General features: G+C 38.8%; 1 non-coding gene across 1 annotated transcript; it reads left to right on the top strand.

Moving 5' to 3' along the window:
- The first annotated feature begins 13285 nt into the window (after window positions 1-13285).
- LOC111891200 (small nucleolar RNA R71) lies at window positions 13286-13392 on the top strand. The gene has a single exon (XR_002850108.1). It is a non-coding gene; the product is annotated as a small nucleolar RNA R71 (small nucleolar RNA).
- Window positions 13393-13743: the final 351 nt, after the last annotated feature.

The raw sequence follows: 13743 nt of genomic DNA, 5'->3' as shown, positions 1-13743 counted from the left end.
CACTCAACAACCACCCGAGCCTACCCACACTCAAACTCAACCTGAACCTACTCATACCACAACACCACCAGCTTCACCACCCCCACCATCTCCAGGTCATGCCTCTGATGGAGATAACCCTTTCCTTGGAGGGGAAAATATGACATTTGATTCGGTCTACTACAGTCCGTTTCAGGTGCAAAGCGACGATGATGAGGAGGCTCCAGTAACAAAGAAGCATCTTAAGGAGCTGCATGAGAAGGTTGACTTGCTTATTGCTTCATCCTCTAATTCTCAATCCTCTCTCTCTGAAGCTGCTCTTCAGAAGATTGTTGATGCCTTCTCCAGGGCTCAGCATGATTTGGTCGCTTCTGCCACCGCCGCCATAGATGCCTCGACGAAAGCTTGTGAGGCTGCGACCGAAAAAGTCGATAAACTATTTTCTGACGCCTCTACCCTGTTACAATCTTTACAGGAGAGTGCTGCTGCTACTAAGACAATGTTGGAACCAATTGTTCAACAGTTGGCCACGTTCGTCTCCACAGAGTTGAAGTCCTTCGCCACCCTTCATCAAACTTTAACAGACGACAACTCTGCCCTTCGAACCTCTATCGACGAGCGCCTCTCTAAACTCCAAGAGGATCTAGCCTATGACAACTCGTTGATGGACGCTCTAGCAAGGAAGACCACTGCCCTAAAGGTCAAGAGTGCTCAGCTTTCCAACTCTCAGCAACAAATTGACGCTCTTCGATCCGAACGGGAGGTAATCAAGACGTGTGTTTCGGATGTACACTCAGCTATATCCAACATCCTTGAAGCGCACGATCCGATACTGAACCATTCTGTGAGGCGAACCCTTGCAGAGAAACTTGCTCCTGCCCTGGATCTGCTCAGTAAAATTGAAGGGCTACCCAGTTTCGTGTCCACTCCGAAACAAGGGGGAGAAAAGGAGTCCGGATCTCAACCCCCTCATTCCTCCAAGGCAACTCACACAACCGAACCTCCTCCTACAGGCCAAGCCTCTGGTTCGGGTGTTAAGGACAAAGGCAAGAAACTTGCTGATGATGAAGAGGAAGACGATCAAGAAACTATTGCTGACTTGCTGAAACGCAAAAGTCATCGCAATACTGAGGATGATAACATTCGTGTGGCGCGAGAAGCTGAAGAAGCTGAACGCAAACAGAAAGAAGCCCACGACCTACTCGAGAGCAGGAAGACTCTTTTCCCTGCTTGGACTCTCGAGAGGATGATTAAGGAGGCAATCGATACTCCGAGTATCTTATGGCTCGAACCGGTAATCTCCTTTGACTGCTACAACTCTGTCGACTCTCAGTTCGACATGCCCTTAACCCGAAAGGCGTTCATCTTTCACGCCTTCGCCAACGTTGCTGAGATTCCTCATCCTCATCCGGAGGTTGATCGTGAATTGATCGAGTTCTATCTGAAGGCTGCTCAACCCCAGTACCAAACCTGGAGCGCTCAGAAGATAATCAACGTTCGGGTTCTGAAGCCATATACTGTAGGGAGATTTATCAACGTTCGGTTCAAAGTACTCAGAGGGTCTGCTAAAACCGAACATGCCATATCCTTAGCAGATCTACCGAACCTCAACCCCCATGACTGGATCGTTCTGCACAACATCCTATTGACTAATGAGGCTGAATATGGTTCGTTCATTGACCATCTCAAAAGGATGTTGGTGTGCTATATCATGGAGATCGCCCTGATGGATCAGGAGATTGCAAATGTCTTCAAGAAGAAACCGAAGATCTCTCCTGTTGGCTTGGCCAGTGATCTAAACCATATGAAGATGGGAAAGATTGACCCAAGGCGAAACTCGGTCATGTTCACTAGGGCTGAAGGACAGAAATGTCTCTTTGCCTTAGCGGATAAACATCTTTATACCACTGCTTGTCTTGAGCATGTGCTGGAGATCATCCACAGTTGTAAAGAAAATACAGCGGATGATATCAAATACTTTGATGATATGATTCAGTGGTACATCCGATTCAGACAGACAATTCTCGCCCTTATCTCGCGTCTGTTTGATACTGTAAAGAAGAAGGCTCCAGCTGCTGGCCCAAGTAAGAAGACAAAGTGATCTCGCTCCAATTAACGCAAAGGGGGAGATTGTTGTGTAGCGTAGCTTTATTTTGTATTGCGTCATTGGGCTCGGTTAATAGTCCAATGTTTTGTACTCCGGTTTGGGCCTGTCCAACCGTGAGCTGATAGGGTTAGTATATAATAATGTGCTTGCATGCATATTAGGTTAACGATCTAGAAGACGATAGCGATAACAATTGTTCTTAGAATATTTTCTTCATCGTTCTTGTAAACCCGTTAATCCTCTACAGTAGAAGTTCTTTATCGAGCTCTTCTGAGGATTGTTTATTAATCATTCGACATCTTCGATCCATTCTTGAGTTATTTACTGTTTTCGTGTTCTTTGTTTTACCTGTTTAAGATCTAATCGATCTTCAAGTTTAGATTTAAACTTATCAGGCAGGAACATCACGATGCTCTGATTCGATCGGGGAGGAGAGTATCTTAGTATCAAGTTCCTTGACTATCTTAAGGAATGTGGGATTGTCTCACAATTGACACCTCCTAGGACACCACAACTGAATGGTGTGGCTGAGAGGCGCAATTGAACCTTGTTGGACATGGTTCATTCCATGATGAGTCGAGCTTCGTTACTAATCTCATTCTGGGGGTATGCATTAGAGACTATCGCCCATATCCTGAATCTAGCCCCTACTAAAATGGTTGCCAAAACACCTCATGAGATGTGGACTGGGAAAGTTCACAATTTGGACCACATCAAGATTTTGGGTTGCAAGGCATTCGTGAGGCATGAGTCTCATGATAATCTTGAACCTCGAAGTGAGAGGTGTATTTTCATCGGCTACCGACAGAGATCCTTCGGTCACCTCTTCTACAGACCCAATGATAATGTGGTCTTTGTAGCAAGGAGAGGAGTCTTTCGTGAGAGAGAGTTCATAAGCCAAGGAGACAATGGGCGGCAAATTGACCATGAAGAAATTCAAGACTGAAGGAACCTCAAACCCTAGTAATCAACCTGAGGAGGAAACTTCTGTTGATCCGACTGACGAGCCCATACCTCTAAGGCGTTCCACAAGAGTTAGGAATGCACCTGAGCATTACTATGGTTTACATATTACTGTGGAAGGTGATACACTTATCAGTGATAGTACACTAGTAAGTCTGGAAGAACCTAACAGCTACATGGAAGCCATGACAAGCCATGAGGCTGCTAAATGGAAAGAGGCTATGGACAGCGAGATACAGTCCATCTATGACAATCAAGTTTGGAACTTGGTTGACAATGTACCAGGTCGTAAGACATTCGGGTGCAAATGGATCTTCAAGAAGAAGACCGACATGGATGGTAATGTACACGCTTATAAGGCGCGAATGGTTGCAAAGAGCTATTCTCAAACTCTGGGAGTTGATTATGATGAGACCTTTTACCAGTAGCAAAGATTAAGTCTATTAGGGTTATGTTAGCCATTATTGCATTTAAGACTATGAAATATGGAAAATGGATGTCAAAACCACTTTCCTTAATGGAAAGTTGGCTGAGGATGTTTACATGAGTCAGCCAGAGGGTTTTTTCAGTACATAGAACCCTAATAAGGTGTTTAAGCTTAAGAAATCCATCTATGTGTTGAAACAAGCACCTCGCAGATGGAATCTTTGCTTTGATGAGAAAGTCAAAGAGTTTGGCTTTTCAAAGAGTGAGGATGAGTCCTATGTATATGTTAGGGCTAGTGGGAGTATAGTTAGCTTTTTGGTGTTGTATGTGGATGACATACTACTTATAGGAAATGACATCCCAACCTTGCAGGAGGTGAACTCCTGGCTTGGGAAGTGTTTCGCTATAAAGGACCTTGGGAAGCTACCTATATCCTACGGATAAGGATATTAAGAAACAGGAGTAAGAGACTAATTGTACTTAGTCAGAGTACTTACTTGGATAAGTTACTGAAGAGGTTTAGTATGTAGGATTCCAAGAAAGAGGAATTACCGATTCAGAGTAATGCCACACCGAGTAAGACTCAGAGTCCAAGTACAGAGGCTAAGATAGTTGAGATGATTCATGTACCATATGCTTCCACTGTGGGCTCAATCATGTATGTTATGACTTTTACTTGCCCTGATCTGTCCTTTGCTTTGAGAATGGTCAGTAGATATCAAGGGAACCCTGGCAAGGCTCACGAGACTGCGGTAAAGAACATTCTCAAGTATCTGCGAAGGACTAAGGACTGGGTCCTTACCCTTGGTGGCAGTGATGACTTGAGAGTGGTAGGATATAGCGATGCTAGCTTTCAGACTGATAGGGATAATTTCCGCTCTCAGTCAGGCTGGGTCTTTATCCTTAATGGAGGAGCAATTACTTGGAAAAGTTCCAAGCAGGAGACGGTAGCTGATTCAACTTGCGAATCAGAGTATATAGCAACAAGCGAGGCAGCAAAGGAAGCGATATGGATAAAGAACTTTATTGGAGACCTTGGAGTTATATCAACTATAAAAGAGCCAATGGAAATTTTCTATGACAGCGAAAGTGCAGTTGCCTTAACTAAGGAACCAAGGGATCACGGGAGATCCAGACACATTGACAGAAAATACCATTTCATTAGACATCGAATAGAAGAAGGACTCCTCATGGAAAAGAGGGTATCATCAAATGAGAACCCAGCAGATCCCCTCACGAAGGGACTAAGTAGGGTTAAGGATTTACTGCATGCGAGGCGCATCGGGCTGAAGGATGATATTAGTTTTAACAATTAGATAGTTTTGAAACTTGTAAAATGTAATTGACATTTTATGATTAAATAAGATTTGTTGTTTATTTATGACTAAAGTGTTACTATCTTATGTTAATCGCTTACTATTGTTTCAATTTTGCATGTTTTGACTTCTAGGATAATTATATTATTCAAACTCGCCACAGTCAGTCATACTTTGGAAGTAGGTATTGAATTAAGACTGTCATGAATTGGGTTTGTAGATTTTCTAAGGTGTATTAGACATAGAAATGGTTGTTGCAACATTCATGAGTGCTCATAAGTTCTGAGTATTGGACTCAACCCACGCTCACTTGATCACTTCATGGAATTTATCTCAAGTGATCGTGAGATGGTAATATCATATAAATCTTCAAACCTAGAGATATGAGTTGTTGACTATGAGTTGATTATACATTGATTGTACGAAAACGCATTGGTAACTCGATGTTATAAAACGTGCTTTTGTGCATAATTCAATAAGTAGTCAGTATAAGCATATGAGTCGAAGTTTATATGTTCCTTCTAGGATTATAAGCAATATATGGGCCCCTCGATGATTTTGTTTTGACCTATGTACCGGGCCCGGTCGGAACCTAATTGATGTGTTCAATTTAGTTCTATGTCAAATGAATCAGAGATCGAGAAACAAATGTTGGACAAAAGTAAGACCATGTTCCATGTATTTGTCCAGCTGATATCTTGAGAGCAGAGGATTATATGATCACTTATCTTAAATGGCGTATCATCATCATCTCAGTTCTGAGAGACTGTGAAAGAGCTGCGATTGCTAGTCGGATTCTGAAGTCATATCTGCAACTATAGTTATTAGACTTATCCAAGTGGGAGACTGTTGGATATAGTTTCTAAGTCCACAACTATATTTGGTATGTACTTGACCCGACCCGGCATGGTCCATTTGGGTTGCATGGCATTGCAATACTTGGATAGACCAAAATGAGAGAAAGGACACTTATGGTTATTAATATATTATAAGTACTAATATATTAATAATATTATTTAATTAGTATTGATAAAAGAATTAATATAGAATTAATTAAGTGATCAAAAAGAGACTAATTAAATATATAGGGTTGATTGTGGAAATAATCTATTCTTGTATAGTGGGCTAATGATCCATGGTTTGTATGGATTGGGTTAAAACCCATAAGGTGCTCCATGGATAGTCCATGGAGGTTACAAACCCATGGATCATGGAATATGGAAAGCCATGACAATTAGGGTTTACATGGTGTAACCCTACTTGTGTCACAACTATATAAAGAGTCCCATGCAAGCAAAATCAGCACTACTACTACAAGAAAGTAAGAGGGCTAACCGATTTTAGAGTATAGTGAACTTCTCTCAAGGTTATTCCAAGAATTATAGGGTTGTTTGAAGCATTTGAGGCATCACATATGGGGTGCTAGGCTCACAAAGTCATCAAGGAATCCAAGCTACTAAAAGGTATGTTATTCTACTTGAGTTTTTGTATTACAAGTTCCCCATAACATGCTAGATAGGAAGTAAACATTGGAAAATCAAATTTGCATGTATTTAGAGAAAACATAGATCCAAGGTTTCTAGGGTTGCGTGTACGCCATAGGAGTCTTAGAAAGCTAAAAACCCTACATATGACTCTTAGCGCCTTAAGCGAAGGAAACAACCTCCTCCTTTGGTTCCATATTCCCAGTGTTCAAGCCTCCAATCCTGGTTGTGGGGATCGAGAAAGACAATAGCAGTTGTAGGGGGTTTTGTGGTGGTGCTAGATGAAGAAGAAGGCGGAAAGGGGATGCCAGAGCTGGTGGGAAGGTTGATTTTCCGGTGGCCTTCAACATTAATTTGGCCATCGTCAGGGATATGGAGCTCATGAAGGATAGCAATAGTCAAAGAGGGTGTTTGGTGACGCTTTTAGAAAGGAAGAATAAAAATATGGGTTGTTACCCTTTTCTTAGTGCTCACCGACAATTCACCCACCACTGGTGGTTCTTGGCATCTTCAATCAGTGGACAGAAAAGGAAAACAAAAGATAGAAAGAGGGTCGTTGCCCTCCTAATTATTGGCAAACTCCACTGGATGGTCCTCTTGCTTGAAACTGAAGAAGAGGGAAGGAGGACTCAAGATAAAAGGATGTAAGTATTATTTGAGTTTGTGCTAAAGACTTGTTATTGCATACGATTTGATCTGCAAAGATTTGGGATATACAAAATGATTTTGATTGCACCCAAAATCATATTTGAAAGATATGATCAAGATTGTATTTGATTCACACACTTGCTTTCTAAGATTTTTGGCAACAACAAATACAATGTATTTATTTATTTATTTATTTAGTGATGTAACCTCCTATTCTTGATTCTCGTGCCATCGATCCCGACTCCGTAATATTTTTATTAAATTGCATGTTGATTGTCCTAGTCATGGTGATTTCAAAAACGCAGACGGATTTAAATTTTGATATACCAAACTCCGTAAATTAGCGTTTAAAGTTTTGCGATTAATTGGCTCGAATCCGACAGATTTTTATGAATCTGATTTTGATCGAGTTTAAAAATATTACAAAAGTATAATAAAATAATAGACTGTAGTGTGAATTCAAAAACGTGCTCAAAAATAATTTACGAGACTCGTAGCCATCCTAAACGAAGCAATGTACAGTTCGTTTTAGAAAAAATCAAATAAATACTGGTTTTTATAACTTTTAAGAGGCGTAAGTTTCTCATACAATCTCCGTTTTGGACGTTGTTTATATCCACAAAATTAGGAGAACGTAATATATTCATTTTTCTTATCCATAACCTTCAAATATACTTAATGAAAATTTTTATTTTTAACACCACAAATAGATTTAATTTTTGTTGATTTTTATTCGGTCTTCAATGATAGATGGTTTAAGCAGTTTGGGATGTTCTAAAAGGTGATTATGAACATAGTATTTTTAATATACATATTAAACATAAAATCACCCACAATTGGTCATTAATACATAGCGGTTCACAGTGGTTTGACCGCCGAACTCTGACCAATTTATACTAATTGTTAAACCTGGTATGGTAATTAAAATACGTTAGGATCATTAGAAATCCTTAAAAGATAGTAAATTAGGATTAACAAAAGACAATTATAATTATATTACGTTAGATCATTAGATATCCTGAAAAGATAGTCATATAAGATCAATAAAAGATATGTTAAAAGATAGAAGACTGTATAAATAAATAAGAAATGTTTTCACTAAAGAAAAATATTCTTAAAAGGAATTTAAAAAAAAAAAAAAAAAAAAAAAAAAAAAAAAAAAAAACCTCATGCACTCACAAACATTATGTTGACTTTCAAAATACATGTATTCTCATGAATATGAGTATGAAAGAATATCCCCCCGAGTATGAAGGAAGTTTGCAAGGAAGCTGTTGAAGTTTAGTATAGTTATATCAGGAGTTGTGTCTATCCCTAAAATAATGTAATCCTTCAAAATCAATAATAAATAAATATTTAAAAAATATACTTTTGTGTTTGATTATACCTGTTGCTGAGATCCAATTATCTCTACGTCATACTGCCCGTCGTTTCTGCCAAGGACTGGGCAGGGTGTGACAAAAACTGATTTTATTATTATCATATCAAGACTTTAGCTACCTACATCACACAAGACAATCCATTTTGAACCTCTTCAATCTTTTAATTTTTTAATCAGAATGCTTGTATTCTTAAATTCAACCCACTGACTCACACTTAATTGATGCAATGTCCCGATTACATACTTAAACAATAAAAGAACATAAATTAAAAAGGAAGAATTGGAACAGACTCCCCTTAGGATAGTAGTGGCGAGATCGAATTCTAAAATTTGTGTGGTAAATCTTGAACTTCTCGGATAACGGCTGGAAACAATACTTTGGGACTCTTTTTTGTGAATGCAAATGTGCTAGATCGAAATAAATCAAAGAACCATTCTTCAAAAAGTGTGTTGAACCTCTGCCATGACGTGGTAGAGTAACGACACGTCGTAGTGTCAAGTGAATAGTCGTATGGTCATGAATTTTAAAATTGCCATGACGTGGTCTAGTGATGCCATGTCGTGTTGTCTGGTTGGATGTAGTCGTGATAAATTCGAATGTCACGATGTGGTGATGACGGACACATCGTGGTGTCTTCTTAGATCGTCTTCAATAGTCAAAATAATTCATCAGCTCTTCTTAATGGCTTAGGACCATTCCCTTTCTGTAAAGATTCTTCAAAATTCTTTTTTTAATTAAATGGGAACCCCACACTTACACAAATGTAGCACCCCATATTTTTTGTTTTATATTTTAAAATCGTTAATTATCAGAAAAATTAATTTATAATGTTAAGGGATATTATTTACGGGTTGAAAGTAATAATATGATTTTAAGGATTCATATTAGTTTGTACAAGGTATATATGAGGGGTTAGAAAGAGATAACATTAATAGAAAATGTTAAGTTTGCTAAGGAGTTAAGGAGGAGGACCTAGGTGTAAATGTTTTGAAGCATGGGGATCAACGTAAGCCAAGGAGGAACATAAACTAATATAAAACTTAAAACCCTAGCCACTCACTAAGAGAGACTTCGATCATGCAAGAGGAAACGGCTCCAAGTTGATGAATTTTCGGAATTCCCGTTTTTGAAGACCTTGCAGCATTGTTTGGACGATCCCCGGAGAATTAACCGTTGGATCATCGTGAAATTTGGAGTTCCTCCTCCCAAGGAATATATACAAGTTTTGACCGTTGGGATTTTAGTTTCAATATCTGGAGCTCGAGTTACAGATCATCGATCATGGACGAGGTTTTTGGGTTGTTGACGAAATCGTTTTCGGTACAAGGCTTGTATGGGGCTTTCAATCTCAAAAACATAGGTATGATTTCTTACTCATTGGTTGGAAAAGTCCTTTAGGACGTAGGGATGATTTGTTACAGACTTGGAATGTCTTAATTGAATTTGGGACCTAATGGGTTAAGTGGATTGAACCATAACCCTAGTTTTATCTTTTTGAAAAATTCACTGTTCTGTACCGTTTTTGTAAATACAATAACTAATTCTAGAGACATTGGTTTTGGACGAAACCAGTGCCCAAAGTTTCATTTTGGAGTCTACTACGTTTCATTAGTTTTGACCAAAATCCATAAATGCATGTAGCTAGGGTAAAAATATGTGTGCAAGTACTAATTTTAAAGATAAGGACATGATCTATCTTCATATGATACAGTTTTGAAAAACACTAAGATTAAGGTGGGAAAAACATGTCCCGAACAGACCCTAATTTTTATGTAGAAATCTGGAAAATTTACCCATTAGTTATATTCATAATTAAGGCAATTTATTAACTAAAACCATCTCAATTTATTATTATTAGTAAGCGTGAAGGGAAAGCAGGTGTGAGTGAGTTTCGGGTTGCTTTGTTTTTGGAGGTGAGTTCCTCACTACACTGTCTTGTGTTATATATTCTTTACGTTTAGCTCATGTGTGCTATGTATTGTATTGTTTATATGGGTATTACTAGGCGGGGTAGAGTCTAGTGGATTGCCTCACGTATTGAGGATTATGCATGGTGGGACTCGGCGCATCCAAGTGGGGATCGGGCGTAGCCAATGTATACCAAAGGCTCGACGAACCGAGCAAGGGGGATCGGGTATGGCCAATGTGTCCCAATGGGTTCGGGTACGGGGGATCAGGCTTAGCCAATGTGTCCCAAACACTCGATGTACTGAGCAAGGGGGTTCGGGCCTAAACAATGTGTCCCAATATGAGTACGTCTATTACTGATTCGTTCTTTGACATGCATGCGTGGATATGTGTATGATACCGCTTGTATCTATGTAGGGGTAAAGATTATATGATACGATACTGTGTATACGTGGAATTCACTAAGCTTTGTGCTTACCCTTTTCCCTTAAAAATACTATTTCAGGTGCACCGGATGGTCGGACATGATTGCACACACTGGCTCGAGGCGGGTTTTTGGAATTGATATTGAACTTGTTATGTTTTCATGAATTTTAGAATTATAACTAGTAATGTTTGGAAACTGAATTGATCTTGGGGTTTGGTATTTCATTTGTCTTGAATAAAATACATTAAATGTATGATTTATGTTGTTTTAAAAAGTTCAAATTTATTGGAAATTTTGGGATGTTACAACAAAACATGGTCTTCAATTGTGATATTCAAAAATTTCACGGCTTCTTCATCCATTAAGCTCCTTTACTGCTTCACATATATTTTTTCTAACACTACAAAATAAAATCAGAGGACTAGAGAAACACATGATCATTTGGTTAAAGTAAAACCAAAATAAAACTAGAAAACTAAAAAGAAATCAAAAGAAAAAGAAAAATGCAAACTATAAAACAATGGGTTGCCTCCCGAAAAGTGCTTCTTTTTGAGGAATCATGAACTGGACTACTTCTCACTCTATGTTGTCGCGATTGGGAGTGGGATCTCCCTTTTCTCCTTTTTCTCTTTCCACTTGGATTTGTAAGATTGAACCCTTCTTTTTTATGCCTTCTTGAAAATTTCTCTTCTTCTTTTTATTGGCACTTTCCTCATGCTTGTGCTTCACCCCTTTACCTTGCTTTTTCTCCTTTGCACTCTTTTTGGGAACTTCTTTAGGACCTCCCTTGTCTAACTCCGCCGTGACCATTATAGGATCCTCTAATACTCCACCCATGTCTTCATCACTTATCTCAACCTCTTCATATAAGTCCTATTCCACTTCATCAACTTCTTCTTCCACTCGACCCTTAGGTGTAGTAAACACGATCACCTCGAATGTCATTGGAACCGAAGCTTTCGGTTTAAAACATTTGACTTTTTCACCATAGTGCTTTTCCCAAACCTTCAACTCTTCTTCCATCATCTTTTCAATTTCAACTAGCTCATCAAGGTCTTCTTCCATATCATCTATCTTTGACACTTCATCTTTTGGTTTTTCATGACTCACTTTTGGACTCATTTTGAAAGTAATTGCTTCATCTTATACACAAAGTGTGTGTTTTGAGTCCTGGATATCAACAAGAGCTCTTGCAGTACTCAAGAATGGCCTTCCCAGAATTATGGGAAGCTCTTCATCTTCTTTCATGTCAAGAACCACAAAGTCAATCGAAAAAACAAACTTGCCCACCTTCACTATAAAGTTTTCAATGATTCCTCATGGGTAAGTGATCGAGTGATTTCACTGACTTGCCATCTGAATTTTTATCCTTGTGTATCGGAGCTTTGGTAATCCGAGCTTTTGGTAGAAGGAATAAGGCATACGAGTAATGCTTGCCCCCGAATCGGCTAAAGCATTAATAGAAGTAGAGTTGCCAAATTCACAAGGCAAAGTTAATTGGCCTGGGTCTCTCATCTTGGTTGGCAATCCATTAATGATTGCAACTAAACATAACTCATTAAGCACTACGGTTAATGCCTTTTCCAACTCTTTCCTATTAGTAATAACATATTTTGCAAACTTTGGAAGTTTAGCCATTGAATTGAGGAATGAAGCATTTATTGAGAGTGAGAGCACTTGCTACATAAACTTCTTTTGTTCCAGCTCCAGAGAATGCTTGAGTGCTTGAGATGAGAATAGCAAAGGAGGTTGATATGAATTAAGAGTTGAAATTTTTTTTTGTCCTCTCATGACCACGACGTGGTGAATCATCAGAACACGATCCACTTTTTGCTTTTTTTGGATTTGGGTTTTTCTTCTTCTAAACACGACTTGGGCTTCATGGTAGCTATTTCATGGGTCATAAATGGCTCAGAATGAACCTCTCATTCGGTGTAGATTGCCATTACATGAGGTTATGATTTTTGGTCTTGACTCCTAGGTGGTAACCTCTCATTAACAAGTGTTGTTAGTTTCCCAAGTTGAGTATCTATATTCTTAATAGAAGCTTGATGATTTCTTAAATTAGAATCAGTAGCATCATGCCTTTTTCATATGCTTCCATAAACCTATGAAGTACCGACTCGAAATTCATCTTCTTTTCGGGTGGTGGTTGCTCTTTCTGGTAGAAACCTCGACCGGTTTGTTTATATTTTTCATCTTTTTGCTTCTTATACTCTTCATAAGGCAACAACTCCTTTTAGGATTCCTCTAATCTTCATCATACTTGTCACCACTAGATTAAAACACGTGTGCCTTCTTATTCCCATATTCATCCACATCACAATCATTTGTCAAGTGTGGCCCGCTACAATTATCACACACAACTCTTATGGCATGAATGGATTGATCTAATTTCGTCATTCGCCATCCATATTTTCTAACTTTGCCAAAACCACAACCATGTTTTTGTTCCCTCCATCTCCTTTACCTCTAGTAACATCCTCTCATGAGTTGTGATACTACGTGAGTGCTTTGCAAACTCTTCAATCAATTCCTTAATGGTTGCCGACTCCTTCTTCGTCATTGGTTCTTGCGAGTCAAGAAGTTGTCTAGTCGTGACATTTACTCCATCATAGAAAATGGACACTTCTTTTTAGACATTAAGATTATATTGAGGACAACTTCTAAGCAAACCCTTGTATCTCTCCCATGCTTCATACAATGACTCTCCAACCTCTTCTTGAAAATTAACAATCTTCTTTTTGAGCTTTCAGATCTTTGAAGGTGGACTAAATTGCTCAATAAAAGCATCACGAAGATTGGCCCACGTGTTAATAGTTTCGGGTGCAAAGGACTTCAAACAAACTTTAGCTTCACCGATAAATGTCACAGGAAGCATCATAAGTAACACAAATTCTTTTGGCACATTAAAAAACATTGAAGTAGTTTGCAATGTCCTTTACTTCATCAATATACTTGAAGACCTCTTCATATTCTTTTTCTAGCAAAAGATATATCTTTAAGCATCGATAGAATATGCCCTTTGAGCTCAAAACTTCTTTCAGCTAGTATCTCGGGTGGAACTAGACCTGGTCCATGTTCTTCACGTATCCTCTTCTTG

Source organism: Lactuca sativa, chromosome 1, assembly GCF_002870075.4.
Source record: "Lactuca sativa cultivar Salinas chromosome 1, Lsat_Salinas_v11, whole genome shotgun sequence".
In the NCBI taxonomy this organism is placed as follows: domain Eukaryota; kingdom Viridiplantae; phylum Streptophyta; class Magnoliopsida; order Asterales; family Asteraceae; genus Lactuca; species Lactuca sativa.
This window is presented reverse-complemented; position numbering and strand designations above follow the sequence as displayed.